The sequence below is a fragment of the Ahaetulla prasina genome, chromosome 2 (genome assembly GCF_028640845.1).
Source record: "Ahaetulla prasina isolate Xishuangbanna chromosome 2, ASM2864084v1, whole genome shotgun sequence".
Classification (NCBI taxonomy): Eukaryota; Metazoa; Chordata; class Lepidosauria; order Squamata; family Colubridae; genus Ahaetulla; species Ahaetulla prasina.
This window is the reverse complement of record NC_080540.1, coordinates 36,578,040-36,602,632: the sequence shown is the minus strand read 5'-3', so window position 1 is coordinate 36,602,632 and position 24,593 is coordinate 36,578,040.

Genomic DNA, 24,593 nt, shown 5'->3' with positions numbered 1-24,593 from the left:
ATGAGTCCAATGCCTTTTTCCACTTGGAACTGAACCCAGAAGGATATTTCTTCCAACACTATCATACCACATTTTCTGCCATATAAATTTCATTCGGTCCCTTCTCTGCTCTTTCTGTTACACAGAGATCTGAAATGTTACCTGCTTCAGCACTCTTTCATATACTGCTCTTTTTGCAAACAAATGTCAAAGCCAGTAGTTTTTTAAAACCACATCACCTACCCACAAACTCCCAAACATCACCCCCTCAGTCCATGTCACACTGTTTGATGTGCACTACGTTTGCACATCCTTGGCTCACAGTGTTGTGTTTCCATGTTACTAGAGATTAAGCAGCTAATGGACATTTAATTATTGTCATGAGCATTAACTAGGTGTTGCTTAGATAAACATATTAAGTCTATGTAAACATTCAGGCGTATTAGACTAATGTTAAGTTGATTTTCCTCTCCATTTAATTGGTTATGAACCTTCCTGTAAAGAAAAAATAGAGTATCAAATAAATGTATTTTAGGATAAAAGGAATATGTGTTACCAAAGATACTAATACCATAGAGAAAATATCCAAAGCAAGGAAAGCAGCATAAATATTAGGAATAAATAAGAGCATGGCCGCAAAGGACTAAACATTAATATAAACATAATCTAGCGATTGGGAATCTCCATATGTATCAGTTGAACTAATATATTAATATATTAAAATAACCCCTTAAAAAGTATTCTCTAGAATGGTCTTGGCACTGAAAATTTAACAATGTAAGTACTGGACCAGCCACCCAAAGAGGAAAAAAGATACTATAATGGAGAAGGTCTTTGTTTGTGTATCCTCCTCCTAAATTTGCTATGCAAAAAGCATTCAAAAGTGGTTTCAACTGAAGAAATGGGTAACTTTATTTGGGAGCAAAAAACCTTTAATAATCAATAATCCTTAAGTATCTGAATTCCATATCATGGATAGCTGTAAAGGCCAAAACTAACACTTTGAAGCAGCAATGAAACAGAAGCCAATTAAGATGAAAAAGAACTACCATGTTTCAGTGGTGGGATTCAAATTTTTTTACTACTGGTTCAGTGGTTTATAGCTTGGTGGGCGTGGCATGGCTTGGTGGGCATGGCATGGTGGGTGTGGCAGGGGAAGAATACTGTAAAATCTCCATTCCCATCCCACTCCAGGGGAAGGATACTGCAAAATCCCCATTTCCTCCCACTCCAGGGGAAGGATATTGCAAAATTCCCATTTCCTCCCAATCATCTGGGATTCGGGAGGCAAGAGAATAGATGGGGAGCAGGGCCAGTCAGAGGTGGTATTTACCAGTTCTCCGAACTACTCAAAATTTCTGCTACCGGTTCTTCAGAACTGGTCAGAACCTGCTGAATACAACCTTTGCTGTGTTTCCCCAAAAATAAGACCAGGTCTTATATTATTTTTGGTCCAAAAGATGCATTAGGGCTTATTTTTCTGGTTAGGTCTTATTTTTGGGGAAATATAATACTGGCTGATGACCTTAACTGGGGCTTATTTCAGGGGGTGGGGGTGGGGAGTAGGGCTTATATTATGAGCATCCTGAAAAATCTTGCTAGGGCTTATTTTCTGGTTGGGTCTTATTTTCAGGGAAACAGGGTACCAATAGATTAAGTTCAGTGACTGATTTGGTTCAATAGAACTATCAATATAGAGTTTATAAGAGCAAATATATTGGATATCTTGTTAGGTAGCTTCTTAATTCTATACAGTGGATTAAAAATGTTTAGAAAGCACAGCCTTATTTATTTCTCTACATACCTATAAGGCTTTCAATCGTCTTGAATGGCCATTTTTCCTTAGGACATTGGAAAAACAAACAATAATCTGGAGCTAAATTTATAGCTATATCTCAGAAACTGTGTTTAAATCAAATGTAGTTGTAAGGATCCATGATTTGGATTCACAACTATAATTATATCAAGGGTTGCCCACTCCCTTTTCTGCTTAATATTATGTCACCAGAGTCTCTCTTACTGAAATTACCAGAATAAGTTACACATCAATGGCAGCAAAAGGACACTAGGGGAAACAGTACACTGTGGCTTTGCAGATGACATTATTCTGATGTTGCATAAGCCAAATGAGGATTTCCTTTTGATCATAGAAGAATATTAAAACATAATTTAAAAAGGAATTTTAAGAAAACCAGAGTTCAAAATCAACATCATCCCCAAGTTGTAGAATAAGTTAAAAGATAACTTATTATGTCAAGATTTATCATAAACATAAAATACCATGGAGTTTTAATTTCCCCAAATATTTTCAAACTATAAACATTAAACTATAATTAGTTCATGCATAAAATTAAAGGCCAAATTTAATGAGTCGTAGCATTCATTAAACCTATCTCTCTCAGGGAAAATTGCATTCTTCTCCTTAACTAGGAAAACTCTTAACTTCATGACAAAAATGTTTATATTTGTATTCAAGAAGAAAATGCTAAACAAAAAACTACTCTATCTTAACATTTTGAAAGGGGAATGGGGATTTCCTAATACAATGTTATAGTTTATGACTTTCCAAGGCCCTAACAGGTAAAATACCTTTTGAAGTGTGAATTCACCTCGGTGCTAACTGTGAGGGGCTGAGGGAGATATGATGGACGGTACGAGGTGGGACATTCTAGGAGAAAGGAAATAAACAATTTGGTACTGATGTCCATTTGTGCTCAATCTTGAATCCTCTAATGATGGCGACATGTGAATCTCTGCATGTTAAATTAGACATAAGAGGGGGAAACTGGGTATCCTTCAACTGTCTCTGCTGCCCAACTGAATCCTTACCCAGGTCCCTGAAATGTCCTCAGATCTGCTGCTGGGCTTTCCTCATTTTGTAACATTTGATGATTTTAATTTCTATGCTTTAAATGCTGACTTGGGTAAAGCCATGGAGATTATGCTATTTCTCTACTTTTATTTTATTTTAAATAATTGAAATACAAAACTCCATTTTTTAAGAGAGAAAAAAAGCACAAAACAAACATTAAATATGTGAATTAAAAAACCCAACTAACATGTATACACATAACATGTATACATATTACCCCACCCTAGGTGAATACTGATCAAATATATTACAACAATATTAGTTTCCCACCCCTTATAAAAGTTTGTCCAGCCCCCCCCCCCCCCAAATTTTAAACTACTAATTCTATTTGAAAATTATGAACCTATCATCTACTGCAGACCTGGGCAAATTAAGGCCCGCGGGCCACATCCGGCCCTTTGTACGTCCCTGTCCGGCCCGCGTGAGGCCAATCATAAACACCATAAAAAATAAATTGCACTGGTTCAATAATTGTTTTTCTTATTTAACCAATAGACCACAGTTTCACATAACCTAATATACATATTTACAGAGTGCTTTATTCTTCTGATTATCAGTACCAGCTATTCAAAATATTTAATTTAAGTATTTTACAATGAAAGAAAGTTGGTGGCCCTCTGACACAATTCAGGCTTCTCATGCGGCCCCTGATAAAAATTAATTGCCCACCCCTGATCTACTGTGTATATTAATGACAAAAGAGTTAACAGGAAGAACAATAATAAAGAAAAGCCAAACTTAAAGTTTCAAAACCCTCTATTAGCAAACTGTTATTGTAATCAACTCGTAGAAAATTTGCCTTATTTATTTATTTATTCTAATTTATCCCAAATCAATCCAAGCGTTAACACTGATTACTCCCAAATCAAATATCCATGCTTGTTTCTTAATATCATCTCTTATGAATTATCCCTTCAACTGAAACCATCTCTATCTATTGGACCTGATGGCCTATGTGCATACTTCTTAAAAAAGCTTTCCACTAATATAGCAGAACCCCTAAGCCTAATCTTTGAAAAAGCTTTCACGACCAGCTCCCTTCCCAAACTTTGGTTACTAGCCACGGTCATCCCTGTCTTCAAAAAAGGAGACCCCAGCCTAGTTGAAAATTACATACTGATATCTCTATGCTGCATCACCTGCAAAGTAATGGAATCTATCATCAACCAATCCATTACCCTCCACCTCGAAGCAAACAACCTACTCTCTAATAAACAATTTGGTTTCAGAAAAAATGTATCCTGTAATTTACAACTTCTGCACTGCAAAAACATATGGACCACAAATCTTGACCAGGGCAAAGCAATAGATGCAATTTACATAGACTTCTGTAAAGCTTTTGACTCAATGGTACACGAAAAACTTATTCTAAAACTAAAATCCTATGGCATCTCCGGACCCCTCCACAATTGGATAACAGCGTTCCTGTCAAACAGACAACAAGTGGTCAAAATAGGCAGTGCCCTATCAAATCCTGTTCCTGTCAATAGCGGTGTTCCCCAAGGCAGCGTTCTTGGACCAACACTCTTCATATTATACATTAATGATCTCTGTGACCATATTATAAGTAATTGTGTTCTCTTTGCTGACGATGTCAAACTATTTAACACTACCAACAATACAGCTACCCTTCAAAAAGACCTTGACTTTGTGTCAGAATGGTCAAAAACTTGGTAACTCCAAATCTCAACCAGCAAATGCTCTGTCTTACACATTGGAAAAAAGAATCTGAACACTAAATACAAGCTCGATGGACATTACCTTGTAGATGACCCCCACCCAGTTAAAGACCTCGGAGTTTTCATATCAAATGATCTAAGTGCCAAAGCCCACTGCAACTACATCGCAAAAAAGACTTTAAGAGTTGTAAACCTAATCTTGCGTAGCTTCTTCTCCAGAAACACTACACTACTAACCAGAGCATATAAAACATTTGCTAGACCAATTCTTGAATACAGCTCGCCTGTCTGGAACCCATACCTCATTTCGGACATTAATACAATTGAGCGTGTCCAGAAATATTTTACACGAAGAGTTCTCCACTCTTCTGATTACAACAAAATACCTTATGCCACCAGATTTGAAATCCTGGGTTTAGAAAATTTAGAACTCCGCCGCCTTCGACATGACCTGAGTTTAACTCATAGAATCATCTGTTACAATGTCCTTCCTGTTGAAGACTACTTCAGCTTCAATCACAACAATACACACACACACAATAGATTTAAGCTTAATGTGAACCACTCCAATCTTGATTGCAGAAAATATGACTTCAGTAACAGAGTTGTTAATGCCTTGAATGCACTACTTGACTCTGTGGTCTCTTCCCAAAATCCCCAAAGCTTTAACCAAAAACTATCTACTATTGATTTCACCCCATTCCTAAGAGGTCTGTAAGAGGCATGCATAAGAGCACCAACGTGCCTATCGTTCCTGTCCTAATGTTCCCTTTGATTGTATCCAATTTCATATAGTTATTACATACTTATGATTATATTTATGCTTATATATCGTATAGTTATTTCATGCTTATGCTTATATATACTGTTGTGGCAAATAAATAAATAAATAAATAAATAAATAAATAAATAAATAAATAAATAAATAAATAAATAAATAAATAAATAAATAAATAAATAGTTGTCTGGTTAAATATAGTAAGTACATTCTCCAAAGTCGATCTATCTTCCCAAAAAAGTCCAGTTGAAATTGTTTTACATTTCATATCATAGTTAAGTGCAATAAATCCATTCCCCAATCTTCTTCAATTTTCTTAAGGAAAACCAATCTATCATTTATTCAGTCACTTTTCTGCTGTTGTAAAAGAATGCAGGCTTGAACTTCAGGGAATGGTGTTAATTCTAAATCTGTAAGGTCTATATTAACATAACATAACATAACAACAGAGTTGGAAGGGACCTTGGAGGCCTTCTAGTCCAACCCCCTGCCCAGGCAGGAAACCCTACACCATCTCAGTCAGATGGTTATCCAACATTTTCTTAAAAATTTCCAGTGTTGGAGCATTCACAACTTCTGCAGGCAAGTCGTTCCACTTATTAATTGTTCTAACTGTCAGGAAATTTCTCCTTAGTTCTAAGTTGCTTCTTTCTTTGATCAGTTTCCACCCATTGCTTCTTGTTCTACCCTCAGGTGCTTTGGAGAACAGCCCGACTCCCTCTTCTTTGTGGCAACCCCTGAGATATTGGAACACAGCTATCATGTCTCCCGTAGTCCTTCTTTTTATTAAACTAGACTTACCCAGTTCCTGCAACCGTTCTTCATATGTTTTAGCCTCCAGTCCTCTAATCATCTTTGTTGCTCTTCTCTGCACTCTTTCTAGAGTCTCAACATCTTTTTTACATCGTGGAGACCAAAACTGGATGCAATATTCCAAGTGTGGCCTTACCAAGGCATTATAAAATTACTTTCAGTCTCCAGAATATCTGTTACTTTCAGGTCAAATTCCTTTTGTGAATCTGATTTATCCACATTTCGGATCTAAATATTTTCCACAGACATTATCATTTCATCAAATTTTTTTAAAAAAGCTTACAACTAAGGATTGCATGTTACCAAATTATCTCTTTTTCAAATGCCAGCCACATTTCTTTGTCAGTAATCTGATACATTGTTGCTCTATGTAACTAAGAAATGGTAGATAAGAGACCTCCTCAAAGACTGCCTCAGAGTAAATAAACAGAGAAGCAAGGAAGATATTTTCTAGATATTTTGATCCAAATTTTTAAAAAATAATAAAATATAAAATTAAAATAATAAAATAAAATAAATAAAAATATTTGCCTTCATTCCCCCACAAAAAAAATGCTCCAAACTTTTTGCAAATTAATGAAATGCAAAATCCCTGCAGTGAATGTCCAATATAAATGTAAATCAAGTGAAAACACGTTCACTAGCCAGGGACATTTTAAAGAAATCTGTCCAATAAAAATACCAGGAACCAGGGGTGAAATGCTGCCCAGTTTGGACGGGATCGCGCACTCCGGTAGCGATCTTGGCTGGTGGTTCAGAGAAGCAATCGCGGTGCAAGGCTCCACTCACCTGCCCAGCTGTCATTACTTCCTGGTTTTAACCAGGAAGTAATGTGTTTTGTACTGTCTGCACATGCGCAGAAAGGTTTTGCCAATGTGCAGAGGGTGTGTGTGTGTGCATGTGGTGCATGCGCAGCGTGTGCACTTCTGAACCGGTAAGGAAGGTAAGTAGATTTCACCCCTGCCAAGAACCAAAGAACCGATCTTTCACCTTTTTGATCTCTTGCCAGCACGTGACACATCCAGTCCATGGGCCGCAAGTTCATAGAATAGAATAACAGAGTTGAAAGGGATCTTGGAGGTCTTCTAGTCCAACCCCCTGATCGGGTAGGAAACCCTATTCTCCAAAGCACCTGAGGGTAGAACAAGAAACAATGGGTGGAAACTAATCAAGGAGAGAAGCAACTTAGAACCAAGGAGAAATTTCCTGACAGTTAGAACAATTAATCGGTAGAGCTACTTGCCTGCAGAAGTTGTGAATGCTTCAAAACTGGAAGTTTTTAAGAAGATGTTGGATAACCATTTGTCTGAAGTGGTGTAGGGTTTCCTGCCTAAGCAAGGGGTTGGATTAGAAGACCTCCAAGGTCCCTTCCAACTCTGATATTCTATTCTATAAACTTGCGGCCCATGGGCTAAATGCGTCACGTGCTGGCCCTGCCCCCACCTGGTTTAGCATAGAGTGGAAAAGTCCTGATACGTCATGTGATGACCCTGTTACGACACGAGTTTGATACCCCCGACTTATACTATTTTAGACAAATGGTTATCCGATCTCTTCTTAAAAACTTCCAGTGTTAGAGCCATGATTTCCTTGAGGAAATGCAAACATTATTCAAAACAACCAAATAAATCAAAGGAGACAGACAAAAAACAACAGATAGTCCAGCAGGGAGAATGTGGTATCTGGTAATCGTATAGGATGATCTTCCTATGGCTATCCTACCATCTCTAAAGTATAGTCATCTCTACCAATGGGATTCTAACCTGCCTTATTCAGAGATGCTAATACTGTGCATTACAGACAATGGCATTTAATTGTGCCCATATGCTGCCTTTCTTCACTCAAAGGAAAAGCAGCAGAAACAACAGCTTCAGTTACCTGTTTCCTTTCTCTTCAGGGTGATCAAGTGGCCTTCCTTTGCCTGCTCCTTCCCCTGCTAAACAAGCCATCATACATATTTTATATTTATTTTATTTGTCATAACAGTATATATAAGCATAAGCATGAAATAACTATATGATATATAAGCATAAATATAATCATAAGTATGTAATAACTATATGAAATTGGATACAATCAAAGGGAACATTAGGACTGGAACGGTAGGCACGTTGGTGCTCTTATGCATGCCCCTTACAGACCTCTTAGGAATGGGGTGAGGTCAACAATAGATAGTCTTTGGTTAAAGCTTTGGGGATTTGGGGATGAGACCACAGAGTCTGGTAGTGCATTCCAGGCATTAACTGTTTCTGTTTCTAAAGTCATATTTTCTGCAATCAAGATTGCACCCTCCATCACATTTAATATTGAAAATTATTTGGATAAACTCTTAACTGTGGGAAAAAAATCCAAAAAATGCCAAACCCATGAACCAATTTACTGTATTAATAAGTAGGTGGCTCCAAAGGTTAAAACTAATTGAATTATAAATATCAGATTCTTTTTACCATTAATTCAATGCAGAATATTTTTAAAAAAATTGCTAAGGAAAATATATCAATTTAATGTTAACTATTTTTTATAATTCCGCATTTTATTATTTATTTCAAGTTAGAAAAATATTGAAACACAAAATCATTTTGCTTCTAACTTAGGTGGCATGCCTTAAAGCAGAAAATACAAGAGTCACAGTATATGTTGATATCTTAACATTTTAGCTGTGACCCTTACACAGGTATTTTTGTATTCAAAGCACACAGAGCAAAAATAAAAACATTGACATTTAACAGTTGTGACATTTGTCTATTCATGCAGTTTATTCTACCTGTTTATTTAAAGACAATCACAAAATCAAAATATAAAATTATACTGAATTACAAAACATATATAAATCAAAGCATCTAAGAAATACTAAGATTTACTCTTGTGACAAATATAATAAAGAGAAAAACAATTTAAGAACAAATGCAAATTGTAAACCACAAAGCCACAACATGCCTCCCCTCCAGGCACGGGTGAGACGGGCCAATCCCAGTAGGATGAGATAGTCCCTCAAATAGCCTGAACCCATGCCATGAAGGGCTTTAAACCAACACCTTGAATTGCACACAGAAGCAAACTAGCAGCCAGTGTGGCTCACTGTTACTTGGGTCACCCTTGGTGCCCTCAAAACTGCCTGCGCTGCCACACTCTGCTACAGCTACCTTACTATCTTACCAAACTAATCCCACTCCCTCATTCAAAATTTGTTATGCCCAGTGGTGGGCTGTTGCCAGTTCAGACCGGTTCGGGCAAACTGGCAGTTCTAACTAGTGGCTGTGCCTGCCCACCAGTGGTGGGTTTCAATTTTTTTTACTACTGGTTCTGTGGGTGTGGCTTGGTGGGTGTGGCCTGGCCTGGTGGGCGTGGCTTGGTGGGCATGGCAGGGGAAGGATACTGTAAAATCTCCATTCCCACCCCACTCCTGGGGGAAGGATACCGCAAAATCCCCATTTCCTCCCTATCAGCTGGGACTTGGGAGGCAGAGAATAGATAGGGGTGGGCCAGTCAGAATTTTTACTACCAGTTCTCCAAACTACTCAAAATTTCTGCTACCGGTTCTCCAGAACTGGTCAGAACCTGCTGAAACCCACTTCTGCCACCCACCTGCCCTGGTGCTATCACATCCTATATAATCGCCGGTTTTTCAATGCTGCACGCAGGCCGCAAATGCTCACATTTTCAGTTCTAGGTGAACCGGTTGTTACAGTATGTGGTGCGTACCTCTGGGTTATGCTACTAAAAGAGACGGCACAGGTTTGTGACAGGAGTGTTTATGGGAGCTATCTATGCTGTGTCAAACAAGCTACCGTATTTTTCCTGGAATGACATATAAACAAACCTGGCACATATGCACCATTTCACAGATTTATATATATAATAGATTTAATATGTCCATTACATCTGTGAAACTTTATTTTATTTCTATGATCTCCATGGAAACAAGTTAATCATTTAACCATCTGGTAATCCTTCTCCAAAGTGCTTCACAGCTGCTATTGAGCATTTCATAATCAGGAGCATACTCCCTGCCATTCATACCAAAAAGGTACACACAGCTGCTTAGCTAACCATCTCCAGTTGTGTTTCTCATCATTGTCCTCGTTTAAGAATGTATTGTTGACAGAGCTGATGATACGGCTTCCAGAGGAATGACTATGCTAGTATGACACAGCACAAACAACCAAGTCTTAAGGTTTCTTAAGGAAAACAAGCATAATCAAATTCAAGTCTGCCCATCTACTTAGGAGCAAGGGTCTCTATGCCGAGTATATCTCACTTTTAGATGATTAAATACATAATCACTGGCATAAGCTTTTATGAAATACATCAGAAATTTCTGAACTAATAGATAGGCAAGATAGCAGTCATGTGATGCTACATTTAGACAGGGCTGATTGGAATAGTCCGCCACAGTGATTCTCAAATTTCTTCAGGAAACTCATAATATCTGTAGCTTCTTCTTTGTTTTCCTCCAAATGCTTTTCAGAATAATTCTGAACATAAAGTTACAATATGTTGCTTTAGCTAACATATTGGGCTATTTTCCAAAGCATCCATACAAGACGTAACAGATGAACACCTGTCAAAGAGAGATCCAACCTAGAATTAAGAAATAATTTCTGTCAGTGAGATAATTAGTGAGTAATAATAATAATAATAATAATAATAATAATAATAATAATAATTTAATTTGTATACCGCCCTTCTCCCGGAGGACTCAGGGCGGTGAACAGGCAGATAAAATAAAGACAATACATTCAATAAAAACAATATTATAAAAAACTTATTCCAATAGCCTAAATTTAAAATACAATACAAAATATAAAATAAACCCCAATAAAATCCATATTTAAAACCCTATTAAGCCAGTCCTGCTCGAAAGAATAGATATGTTTTAAGCTCGCGGCGAAAAGTCTGGAGGTCTGGAAGTTGTCGAAGTCCTGGGGGAAGCTCATTCCAGAGGGTAGGTGCCCCCACAGAGAAGGCTCTCCCCTGGGGTCGCCAGCCTGCACTGTCTGGCTGATGGCACCCTGAGGAGGCCCTCTCTATGAGAGCGTACCGGTCGGTGGGAGGCATGTGGTAACAGAAGGCGGTCCCAAAGATATCCCGGTCCTATGCCATGGAGCGCTTTAAAGGTGGTAACCAACACCTTGAAGTGCACTCGGAAAACCACAGGTAGCCAGTGCAGCCTGCGCAGGTTCGGTGTTATATGGGAGCCACGAGTGGCTCCCTCTATCACCCGCGCGGCTGCATTCTGAACTAACTGAAGTCTCCGGGTGCACCTCAAGGGGAGCCCCATGTAGAGAGCGTTACAGTAGTCCAGGCGAGAAGTGACGAGGGCATGAGTGACCGTGCATAAGGCATCCCGGTCTAGAAAGGGGCGCAACTGGCGGACCAGGCGAACCTGGTAAAAAGCTCTCCTGGAGACGGTCGCCAAATGATCTTCAAAGGACAACCGTCCATCCAGGAGAACCCCCAAATTGCGCACCCTCTCCATTGGGGCCAATGATTCGCCTCCAACAGTCAGCCGCGGTTGCAGCTGACTGTACCGGGATGCCGGCATCCACAGCCACTCAGTCAGTGGAATGGCTTGCGTCCAGAAGTTGTAGGTGCTGTATCACTAGAGCAGGGGTGTCAAACTCAAGGCCCGTGGGCCAAATCCGGCCCACGGGGTGCTTAGATCTGGCCTGTATGATGGCGCTAGAAACAGCAAAGGACCAACCCATGATGCCTCTGCCAGTGAAAACGGAGCTCAGAGAGGCCGCATCACTTGTTGAGGCTCTGTTTTCAGCCATGATGGGCTCCTGCAGCCCTCTGCCAGTAAAAATGGAGCTTGGAGGAGCCACGAGCAGTCCCTTGAGCTCCATTTTCACTGGCAGAGGGCTGCAGAACCCCTCTGTGGCAGAAAACAGAGCCTCAACGAGTGACGTGAGCTGGCCATGCCCACCCCAGCCCCCAGGGTCAAACACAAATCTGATGCATCCCTCAATGAAATTAGAGGTTTTTAAGAAGAATTTGGACGGGTATTTGTCCAGAATGGAATAGGGGCTCCTGCCTGAGCAGGGAATTAGAATTTTTTTTTTTTTTTTGGCCAAGTGTGATTGGACACACAAGGAATTTGTCTTGGTGCATATAACATAACATAACATCAGAGTTGGAAGGGACCTTGGAGGCCTTCTAGTCCAACCCCCTGCCCAGGCAGGAAACCCTACACCATCTCAGTCAGATGGTTATCCAACATTTTCTTAAAAATTTCCAGTGTTGGAGCATTCACAACTTCTGAAGGCAAGTCGTTCCACTTATTAATTGTTCTAACTGTCAGGAAATTTCTCCTTAGTTCTAAGTTGCTTCTTTCTTTGATCAGTTTCCACCCATTGCTTCTTGTTCTACCCTCAGGTGCTTTGGTGAACAGTCTGACTCCCTCTTCTTTGTGGCATCCCCTAAGATATTGGAACACAGCTATCATGTCTCCCCTAGTCCTTCTTTTTGTTAAACTAGACATACCCAGTTCCTGCAACCGTTCTTCATATGCTCTCAGTGTACATAAAAGAAAAGATACGTTCATCAAGGTACAACATTTACAACACAATTGATGATCAATATATCAATATAAATCATAAGGATTGCCAGCAACAAGTTATAGTCATACAGTCATAAGTGGAAAGAGATTGGTGATGGGAACTATGAAACGATTAATAGTAGTGCAGATTCAGTAAATAGTTTGACAGTGTTGATGGAATTATTTGTTTAGCAGAGTGATGGCCTTTGGGGAAAAACTGTTCTTGTGTCTAGTTGTTCTGGTGTGCAGTGCTCTATAGCGTCGTTTTGAGGGTAGGAGTTGAAACAGTTTATGTCCAGGATGCGAGGGATCTGCAAATATTTTCACGGCCCTCTTCTTGATTCGTGCAGTATACAGGTCCTCAATGGAAGGCAGGTTGGTAGCAATTATTTTTTCTGCAGTTCTAATTATCCTCTGAAGTCTGTGTTTTTCTTGTTGGGTTGCAGAACCAAACCAGACAGTTATAGAGGTGCAAATGACAGACTCAATAATTCCTCTGTAGAATTGGATCAGCAGCTCCTTGGGCAGTTTGAGCTTACTGAGTTGGCGCAGAAAGAACATTCTTTGTTGTCCTTTTTTAATGATGTTTTGATGTTAGCTGTCCATTTGAGATCTTGCGATATGATAGAACCCAGAAATTTGAAGGTTTCTACTGTTGATACTGTGTTGTCAAGTATTGTGAGAGGTGGAAGTATGGAAGGGTTTCTCCTAAAGTCTACCACCATTTCTACGGTTTTGAGTGTGTTCAGTTCCAGATTGCTTTGGTTGCACCACAAGGCTAGTCGTTCGACCTCTCGTCTATATGCGGATTCGTCATTGTCTCGAATGAGACCAATCACTGTTGTGTCATCTGCAAACTTCAGTAGCTTAACAGATGGATCATTGGAGATGCAGTCATTGGTATACAGAGAGAAGAGAAGTGGGGAGAGCACACAGCCTTGGGGGGCCCCTGTGCTAATTGTACAGGTATTTGATGTGATCTTGCTTAGCTTCACCTGCTGCTTCCTGTTTGTTAGGAAGCTTGTGATCCACTTACAAGCCTGTTCCAGTACCTGTAGCTGGTTTAGCTTAGTTAGAAGAATGTCTGGAATGATGGTATTGAATGCTGAACTAAAGTCTACAAAAAGGACCCTTGCATAGGTCTTTGGAGACTCAAGATGTTGTAGGATGTAGTGCAGAGCCATTATTAGACCTAGAAGGTCCCTTCTAATTCCATTCTTCTGTTATTCATCTTCTCTGACTTTTACCTAAGCTACTTTCAAAAACATATATGTGAAGTCAGAAAAAAATCATGATTAGGTGCTCTGTGTCCTTATGTCTTCCCATCATTTAGCTTCACTGGATCACACAGTGCTCTACAAGTATCAGAAAAACTCTCTATCCACACCCTGTCTGTCCATTATCCATCCATCCTTCCATCCATCCATCCATCCATCCATCCATCCATCCATCCATCCATCCAACATTTGGTGAATATCTGGGTACATTTATGCAAGTTTCTTGGCAATTATGTGGTGTAGTGGTTCGACTGTACCTTCTTTATGAGGTTTATTTCAACATCGCAGTATAACTACAGCCCTGGATTCATTTGGTCAATTCCTAATCAAGTAGTAACTAGATCCAATCCTGTTTAACTTTTACATAATTAATCCAGGTTGGCTAGGTGCTATCATTTGTTTTTATATGGCACCCCAAAGACCATATATTAATGTCTTAGTCTTAATGTTTAGCTTATAACCGAAAGGTTTCAGGTTGCACAAAGATTGTGAGTAGCTGTATTCAAAATCCCAGATAGAAAAGGACAGATAGAAAAGAACTTCAGCTCTTCTGAGCAAGTACCAGTGCCCTGAATGTAGCACAAAGATCAACTTTATTATAATATAACATAACATAACAACAGAGTTGGAAGGGACCTTGGAAGCCTTCTAGTCCAACCCCCTGCCCAGGCAGGAAACCCTACACCATCTCAATCAGATGGTTATCCAACATTTTCTTAAAAATTTCCAGTGTTGGAGCATTCACAACTTCTGAAGGCAAGTCGTTCCACTTATTAATTGTTCTAACTGTCAGGAAATTTCTCCTTAGTTCTAAGTTGCTTCTTTCTTTGATCAGTTTCCACCCATTGCTTCTTATTCTACCCTCAGGTGCTTTGGAGAACAGCCCGACTCCCTCTTCTTTGTGGCAAACCCTGAGATATTGGAACACAGCTATCAAATCTCCCCTAGTCCTTCTTTTTATTAAACTAGACATACCCAGTTCCTGCAACCGTTCTTCATATATTTTAGCCTCCAGTCCCCTAATCATCTTTGTTGCTCTTCTCTGCACTCTTTCTAGAGTCTCAACATCTTTTTTACATCGTGGCGACCAAAACTGGATGCAATATTCCAAGTGTGGCCTTACCAAGGCATTATAAAGTGGTACTAACACTTCACGTGATCTTGATTCTATCCCTCTGTTTATGCAGCCCAGAACTGTGTTGGCTTTTTTAGCAGCTGCTGCACACTGCTGGCTCATATCTAAATGGTTATTATGAAAGAAATCACTATAGTTTGGTGCAAATTCAGTCATGAAAGCAGAATCTCAGGCTGTAGCAAAAAGTTTTTCCCAGTGAAATGAAAGGTGTTAAGTTCAATATTTCTGCAAACAAAGTATACTAATATCATACTGAGTTACAACTCTTCCAATGATTACAGCTCTTCCCCTATATAAACCTGCCTCATCTGTTGCTGACACTTATTCTATATCCTGTCTTTATTATTTTCATAAATAACTTGAAGTGGTGAGTACCCATAATACTTTTTCTTCCTCCTATTTTCCCCACAACAATCATCCTGTAAGGTGAGTTGCGCTGAGAATGCATGACTGCCCCAAAATCACTTTGTTGGCTTTGTGCCTGAGGTTGGACTAAACTCAACATCTCCTGGCTTCTAGTCTGGGTCCTTAACAACTGGACCAAACTGGTACTGATAACAGCAAACTTTAAACAGCCAGATTACATGAAGTGTTAGTGCCACTTTATAATGCCTTGGTAAGGCCACACTTGGAATATTGCATCCAGTTTTGGTCACCACGATGTAAAAAAGATGTTGAGACTCTAGAAAGAGTGCAGAGAAGAGCAACAAAGATTAGGGGACTGGAGGCTAAAACATATGAAGAACGGTTGCAGGAACTGGGTATGTCTAGTTTAATAAAAAGAAGGACTAGGGGAGACATGATAGCAGTGTTCCAATATCTCAGGGGTTGCCACAAAGAAGAGGGAGTCGGGCTGTTCTCCAAAGCACCTGAGGGTAGAACAAGAAGCAATGGGTGGAAACTGATCAAAGAAAGAAGCAACTTAGAACTAAGGAGAAATTTCCTGACAGTTAGAACAATTAATAAGTGGAACGACTTGCCTGCAGAAGTTGTGAATGCTCCAACACTGGAAATTTTTAAGAAAATGTTGGATAACCATCTGACTGAGATGGTGTAGGGTTTCCTGCCTGGGCAGGGGGTTGGACTAGAAGGCCTCCAAGGTCCCTTCCAACTCTGTTGTTATATTATATTATATTATATTACATCAAGGGTATCATGTGTACACGATTCACAATGAAATCAATATAGCTTCTTGTAGATCCTACATAGGATCTTCCAAACATAGAAGCAGTTCATCAAAACCATATTCTAAAGTCTGCAAAATAAGATTAGATTATCATACCAGAGCACACTAATTTTGTGTCTATTATGTCTCTGGAAGGATACTGTAATCAAACATAATAAAAGCAGATATAATTCCAAGGTTATTAAGAGATCATTGCAAACTCAACAATAATCATAACTCCTAGCAGAAGCATACAAAAAAAAAACCCTTGAGAAAAGAATACAGATTTCCTAATACATAATAAATTCAAGCCTATCGCCTATGTGCAACTGTAAAATATGTTTTCATTTAGTCTGCACTCACAATGTAAAATACCTAAATAAATGCAAATTGGTACTGTACGTAACTGATGCTGCAGGGTGTCTCAAACAAGTCATATTCTAATTCCTTTTTTACAGCCATCTCTGTAGTGAATCCTAACCTGAAGAATTTTTTTTCATTTCCAGAGCTAACCTGTAATCATTTGGCCACCACCTGTCCAATTATGAAAGTTGCAACATTTGCTCCCCAGCAAATGTTGCAATCTTCTCACAGTTCCTTGCACCAACCTTTGTTCCTTGCACCAACCTTTGCAATCTTCTCACAGTTCCTTGCACCAACCTTTGCTCTTTGTTTTTCCTTGAAGTTGTTTTGCTTCTCATCCAAGAATTTTCTTCAGTTCTGACAGTTTTCAATTCTGACAGTCAGAACTAAAGAAGCTCCTTGGATGAGGAGTGAAACATCTTCAAGGGAAAAAAAAGAAAGCCCAGTTGCCTCTTGAAAAAGCATCTTTTGGGACAACCATGACCTGGATGACTGAAAATCTCCATAGACAAATGGTGATCACATGATCCTGGAATGCTGCAATCTCATAAATACATGAATTTTGGATCACCAGATCATGGGGTGGTGCAATAGTCATAACAGATTTAACAGATTTAATAGATTAACAGAGTTGGAAGGGACCTTATAGGTCATCTAGTCCAACCCCCCCAACTCCCGCTCAAGCAGGAGACCCTACACCATTTCTGACAAACGGCAGTCCAATCTCTTCTTGAAAGTCTCAAGTGATGAAGCTCCTACAACTTCTGAAGGCAAGCTGTTCCATTGGTTGATTGTTCTGACTGTCAGAAAGTTCCTCCTTATTTCTAGGTTGAATCTCTCCTTGGTCAGTTTCCATCCATTATTCCTTGTCTGGCCTTCAGGTGCTTTGGAAAATAGCTTGACCCCCTCCTCTCTGCGGCAGCCCCTCAAATATTGGAACACTGCTATCATGTCTCCCCTGGTCCTTCTCTTTACTAGACTAGCCATGCCCAGTTCCTGTAACCGTTCTTCATATGTTTTAGTCTCCAGCCCCTAATCATCCTGGTTGCTCTCTGCACTTTTTCTAGAGTCACAACATCTTTTTTATAGTGTGATGACCAAAATTGGATGCAGTACTCTAGGTGTGATCTTACTAGGACTTTATAGAGTGGTATTAGTACCTCACTTGATCTTGATTGTATCCCTCTGTTAATGCAATTTAAGATTGCATTGGCTTTTTTGGCTGCTGCTGCACACTCCTGGCTCATATTTAGATGGTTGTCCACTAAGATTCCTCTCACAGTCACTACTATGAAGACTGGTTTCACCCAGTTTATATGTGTACTTTTGGTTTTTCTTACCTAAGTGTACATTCTCTATATTGATTTTAATTTTGTTAGATAGGGCCTAGTGTTCAAGTCTATCAAGATCCTTCTATGGCAGTGTTGGCTAACCTTTTTTCTGTTGCATGCCAAAAGAGGGGAGAGGGTGTGGGGGGGGGGGTGCCTGCACTTGTGCCCACACCCATAATTCAATGCGCACCGGCCCCCTGTGCATGCATGCACGGCCCCCCACATGCTCCCCCCCCCGCTTTTGGCATGCGATGGCATGGTAGGCTCATTTTTGCCCTTCCCAGGTTCCAGAGACTTTCTAGGAGCCTGGGGAGGGTGAAAATGGCTCCCCCCTCCGGAGGCCCTCCAGAGGCCAGAAACAGCCCATTTCCCAACTTCCAGGGGGGCTAGAAGGCTCAAAAATCAGCTGGCCGGCACACACACATTCATGCTGGAGCTGAGCTAGGGCAATGCTCATGTGTCCACAGATATGGCTCCGCGTGCCACCTGTGGCACGCATGCCCTAGGTTTGCCATCATGGTTCTGGGTGTTAGCTATTCCTGCCAGCTTAGTATCATCTGCAAATTTGGTAAGTTCCCTTTCTATTCCTTCATCTAAGTCATTTATGAAGATATTGAAGAGTATTGGGCCTAAGATGGAACCTTGGTACCCCACTGCTTACTTCTCTCCATGTAGACTTAGACCCATTAAGGACTACTCGAGTACAGTTTGTCAGCCAGTTGTAAATCCATCTCGTGGTGAAGCTGTCTATCCCACTGTTTTCTAGCCTACAAAGAAGTAGGTTGTGGTCTACTTTGTCAAATGCCTTACTGAACTCCAAGTATATTATGTCCACAGTATTTTGTTGATCTACTAATTTAGTCACTATGTTGAAGAATGAGATAAGATTGGTTTGGCATGATTTGTTTTTAACAAACCCATGCTGGCTGCTAGTTATTACTTCACTCGTTTCTAGGTGTTGGCAGATCTGTTTTTTTTTATTATTATCTTTTCCAGTATTTTCCCGGGTATTGATGTTAGGCTGACTGGTTTGTAGTTTCCTGGGTCTGGTTTTTTTCCTTTTTTGAAGATGGGAGCCACATCAGCTCTTTTCCAGTCCTCTGGTAGTTCCCCGGTGTTCCAGGTTTTTCGAAAGATGTGGTGCAATGGATCTGAAATGACATCAGCCAGTTCCTTTAGAACGCTGGGATGTAATCCGTCAGATCCTGGTGATTTGTATTCATCAAGATCAGACAGGTATTCTCTTACTGTTTTTTTTGCTTATTTTAACTTTAACTTCCAGTCTGTTTTTTACAGTTACGTTTCTGGTAGGTGGGCTATAGTTTCTTTTTGAGTGAAGACCGATGCAAAGAATGAGTTAAGCAGCTCTGCTTTCTCTCTGTTGCCTGTTACTTCCTTGTCATCTTCTCTCTTTAGTGGACTGACTGTTTCCTTGATTTTTTAATTGTAAGTCACTTTTTTCAGTGTCATTTAATTTTGAATGGTCACTAAATAAATGGTTGAAATTTCAGGACAATCTGCTACCTGTGGTGAAATCTAAGACCACCTTGTCTTTGATAGACCCAATTTGCATTTTGCTTTCAGCCCATCTAAGAATGAGAACTGGTGCTGATAACCCTCGGATCATCTCCTTCAATCCTTTGCCTTGCTTGATAAAAGATTTTATGGAAGGAGTGAAATGTTGTAATCTACATTCCAACTGCTTCCAGTAATCTCTCAATGCTGCTGTAATTCTTCAACACTCCACAACTATATCTGTTCTGAAAGCAAACGCTACTAGACCATTATCAACATTAACCTTTTCTGAACCCTGAAAATATCTTCATTATTATTTTACTCTGCCAAGGCCTTTCTCCTGCACTTGTACAGAAATACTGATTATAGTGCCAGAATAGGAGCACAGCATCTCCCAGCACAGGAAATCATACAACTCAGAATTGCTTCTGTCATTCTAGACAAGCTAAGGCATTCTGCCTCAAGGAAGAAGAGGGGGTTATATTTTTCAGAAACAGACTGTTGGAGAACAACAGTGTTGTTTAACCCCTGCCTTATTAGTACCTTACGGTTAGTTTTGAAAAAGCTAAATGAAACAGCACCAAATTGCCATCAAGAAGCAGTTCCTGATTGCTGCTTAGCCATTTGTTATTATTTATAGCAAACACACAGTTGAGATAACTTTCCCAAACATATTTCCTGCAGCTGTATGATTTCAAGCAGAACCAGAGATTTTGGTTCTGAATTACAGAGAAAGAATAAAACAACGGAGAATAGATTATCTGTAATTATGTTAGAGTTAGGGTGTAACGTAAGATGTCTACCTTTTGGATGTCTGCATTTGGAAGGACAGGTGCAATCGATTATTGCCTTTTCTTTGCAGAGTATCACTTTCAAGTGTATAGGACAGGGGTGTCAAACTCACGTCGTCACGGCAGCTTCATGTGATGTATCAGGACTTTTTTCCCTTCGCTAAACCAGGTGTGGGTGTGGCCAACACGTGATGCATCCAGCCTGAGGGCCGGGAGTTTGACAGCCCTGGTATAGGAACACAGAAAGATCGTCCCTTAGAGAAAGTTGATGTGTATTACTCCAGAACTTTTCCAGAAACTTACAGATTACAACAAAACTATTTTTTTTTTACAATTAAAAAAAAATACAGTTCAGAATTTATTTCCACTTTTCAGCCTCATTTTGATAACTGCTGAAGTGTGGTTTAAAATTGGAGAAAGAAACATCAATAACCTTTTGCTATGATGATAACATTTCTTTGATAGCCAAAAATGTACAAGACATGCAAGCTCTAATATTAAAAGTCAGGGAGCACAGTGAAAAAAAATGGATAAAAATTAAATATAAAGATGACAAAACTTAATGATAAAAGGCACAACAATCAACCTTAGAATTGACCATGAAGATGTTGAAATGGTGGATAGCATCTGCCTTTTAGAATAGAATAGAATAGAATAGAATAGAATAGAATAGAATAGAATAGAATAGAATAGAATAGAATTTTATTGGCCAAGTGTGATTGGACACACAAGGAATTTGTCTTGGTGCATATGCTCTCAGTGTACATAAAAGAAAAGATACGTTCATCAAGGTACAACATTTACAACACAATTGATGATCAATATATCAATATAAATCATAAGGATTGCCAGCAACAAGTTATAGTCATACAGTCATAAGTGGAAAGAGATTGGTGATGGGAACTATGAAACGATTAATAGTAGTGCAGATTCAGTAAATAGTCTGACAGTGTTGAGGGAATTATTTGTTTAGCAGAGTGATGGCCTTCGGGAAAAAACTGTTCTTGTGTCTAGTTGTTCTGGTGTGCAGTGCTCTATAGCGTCGTTTTGAGGGTAGGAGTTGAAACAGTTTATGTCCAGGATGCGAGGGATCTGCAAATATTTTCACGGCCCTCTTCTTGATTCGTGCAATATACAGGTCCTCAATGGAAGGCAGGTTGGTAGCAATTATTTTTTCTGCAGTTCTAATTATCCTCTGAAGTCTGTGTTTTTCTTGTTGGGTTGCAGAACTGAACCAGACAGTTACAGAGGTGCAAATGACAGACTCAATAATTCCTCTGTAGAATTGGATCAGCAGCTCCTTGGGCAGTTTGAGCTTACTGAGTTGGCGCAGAAAGAACATTCTTTGTTGTCCTTTTTTAATGATGTTTTTGATGTTAGCTGTCCATTTGAGATCTTGCGGTATGATAGAACCTAGAAATTTGAAGGTTTCTACTCTTGATACTGTGTTGTCAAGTATTGTGAGAGGTGGAAGTATGGAAGGGTTTCTCCTAAAGTCTACCACCATTTCTACGGTTTTGAGTGTGTTCAGTTCCAGATTGTTTTGGTTGCACCACAAGGCTAGTCGTTCGACCTCTCGTCTATATGCGGATTCGTCATTGTCTCGAATGAGACCAATCACTGTTGTGTCATCTGCAAACTTCAGTAGCTTAACAGATGGATCATTGGAGATGCAGTCATTGGTATACAGAGAAAAGAGAAGTGGGGAGAGCACACAGCCTTGGGGGGCCCCTGTGCTAATTGTACAGGTATTTGATGTGATCTTGCTTAGCTTCACCTGCTGCTTCCTGTTTGTTAGGAAGCTTGTGATCCACTTACAAGTCTGTTCCGGTACCTGTAGCTGGTTTAGCTTAGTTAGAAGAATGTCTGGAATGATGGTATTGAATGCTGAACTAAAGTCTACAAAAAGGACCCTTGCATAGGTCTTTGGAGACTCAAGATGTTGTAGGATGTAGTGCAGAGCCATATTAACAGCATCATCTGTTAATATGATTATTTATATTATATTTATGTTATGTTATATATTTATGTTATATTATATATAACATTAGCATCCAGCATTAGCCTGTTTGGTTTGGTAGAGAGCCAGTTTGGTCTCATGGTTAAGGCATCAGCCTAGAAACCAGGAGCTGATGAGTTCTAGACCCGCTTTAGCCATGAAAGCCAACTGGGTGACTTTGGGCCAGTCACTCTCTCTCAGCCCAACTAATCTCACTGGATTATTTCTGTGGCTATGGATACAATTTTATATATTTGTTTCCTTTTGAGGAAATGAAGAACCTGCAATCCTTTAGAATATATTTTGAGGATGACCATATTAAGAAAAATAATTCCAATTGTTTTTCATAGGAACTTTTATATTATAATCAGAACTTCCATTTTCTATATAATTGTTGAAATATAAGAGCTCTACCATCTTTTACATCAACCTAGATTTCTCTCATTACTTTCAATTTAGCTTCAGAATGGAATAGAGTGGTACCTTGGTACTCAGCTGCTTTGAAACTCATCGAATTTGGTACTCAATACATTTTGATGCAAAAAGAAAACAAAAAAAATATCCAGTGCTCATCATTTGTTTGGTACTCAACACCCAATCTAGAACTTATCAATGTCAGCTGCCTTGTGACTCACTACATTATTCCTTATGGGAAAAATTTGGTACTCAGCAGTTTTGGTACTCATCATGCCTCCCAGAACCAATTAATGATGAATACCAACATATCACTGAATCATTGTTGGAGTAGATTTCAGATAATAATTCCAGAAAAGCAAGTTCTATAAAAAATCCTGAATTGAAAAGCACATATATAATACAGCGTTATATTAAATCTCTCTGAAACAAGAAAATATATTGAATGGCAAAATACTTTAATTTCTTAAAAAACTCAATTGCATTTGCTATATTATCCCCCTATTACTGCAAACAAGAATGAAAGGGCGGGTGGGTAGGAGAGTGTCCACTTCAAAAGTATTTAGTAATTACCCACAGTAAATAGGTTTGCTGCATTGAATGAGTCATTGTATGCTTCATGTATCATTTTGCTGAAAAATGCTTAAGTAAACTCTTATTCATCTCAGGAAAAGGTCATTAATTTTACATGTGAACATGACTTATTCATAAACAGCATCTCACAAATAGAATAGTTATTGCAAGGTAAATCAAACCTTAATTGACAGAAAAACACCACTTTTGATAGCAGAACTTTTATCTCAAAGAGGTTTTCATGAAAACAGAGATTGGGGGAGTTTATGGTAGCCCATACAATGGCTTTCAGGAACTTTCACTTATATATTATCAAGCTGAACAGCCATAAAACATAACAAGAACTCATACTTTCAGAGAGTAGTGAAATGAATAAACATTTAATGATATGTAACTGAACGTCTCAGCACTTAATAAAAACCTACTGTGGTGGTCAAAAGTTTGGATACCTTGCCTTTTTGAAAAATCTTGGGCAGAAATAGAAGTTTCCTTCTTAAACTGACTTTTAATCCTGCGATCTTGAGACCTATTATGAAAAAAAGTTTTTCACTAGAAGCATTTTATTTTAGCAGAGTGGCTGGATCATCTACAGCAGATGTATCCAACCATTGGCACACAGGCCCCATGTGGCCCTGGACAGCTAGTAATGTGGCCACACAAGATTGTAAACTTTTAACATTATTTACACACAGAGACCCATACAATATATATACAATGTGTATATAAATATATACACATTAACTATAGAATATAGTTTATATATGGCCCAAGACAATTCCTCTTCACTCAATGCTACAAGCCACAATTGGGACCAAAACACCCATTGCTAAGGGGTGAGGTTGTTAAGTTGTTCACACCCTCCATTGACTTTGCTTGCCAGAAGCCCTCTGAGAAGGTTGCAAATGTTTGCAACCATCATAAATACGTGCTGGTTGCCAAGCACCAAAATTTTGATCATGTAACCATGGGGATATGTGTGAGGACCAGCCATAAGTTTTTAAAGTGCTCTCGTAACTTTAAACAGTTGTTAAGCAAATGGTCATAAAGTCAAGGACTTATATCCTATCACATACACTAAGCTCATATTCCCTACCTGTGTTCTGCTTTAATATATTGTACTGTAGGAACTATAAATTCTTTTTGACAAGGCTGGGGTGGTTTGTTGGAGATGCAGTGAACCTTCAAAGATTCTGTTGGCAGATTGGAACACATCAGCATCTCTTATTGTTTTTAAAATATATAAAACAAACTGTAATTTTGAAATAAAGTTCTCACAATTTGGTAGAGTCAATAAAACATACAGCTGGTCTCCACTCACCACCACCAAGAAATCCTTGATGCTATTACCTGTTTTGCAAAATATCTTAC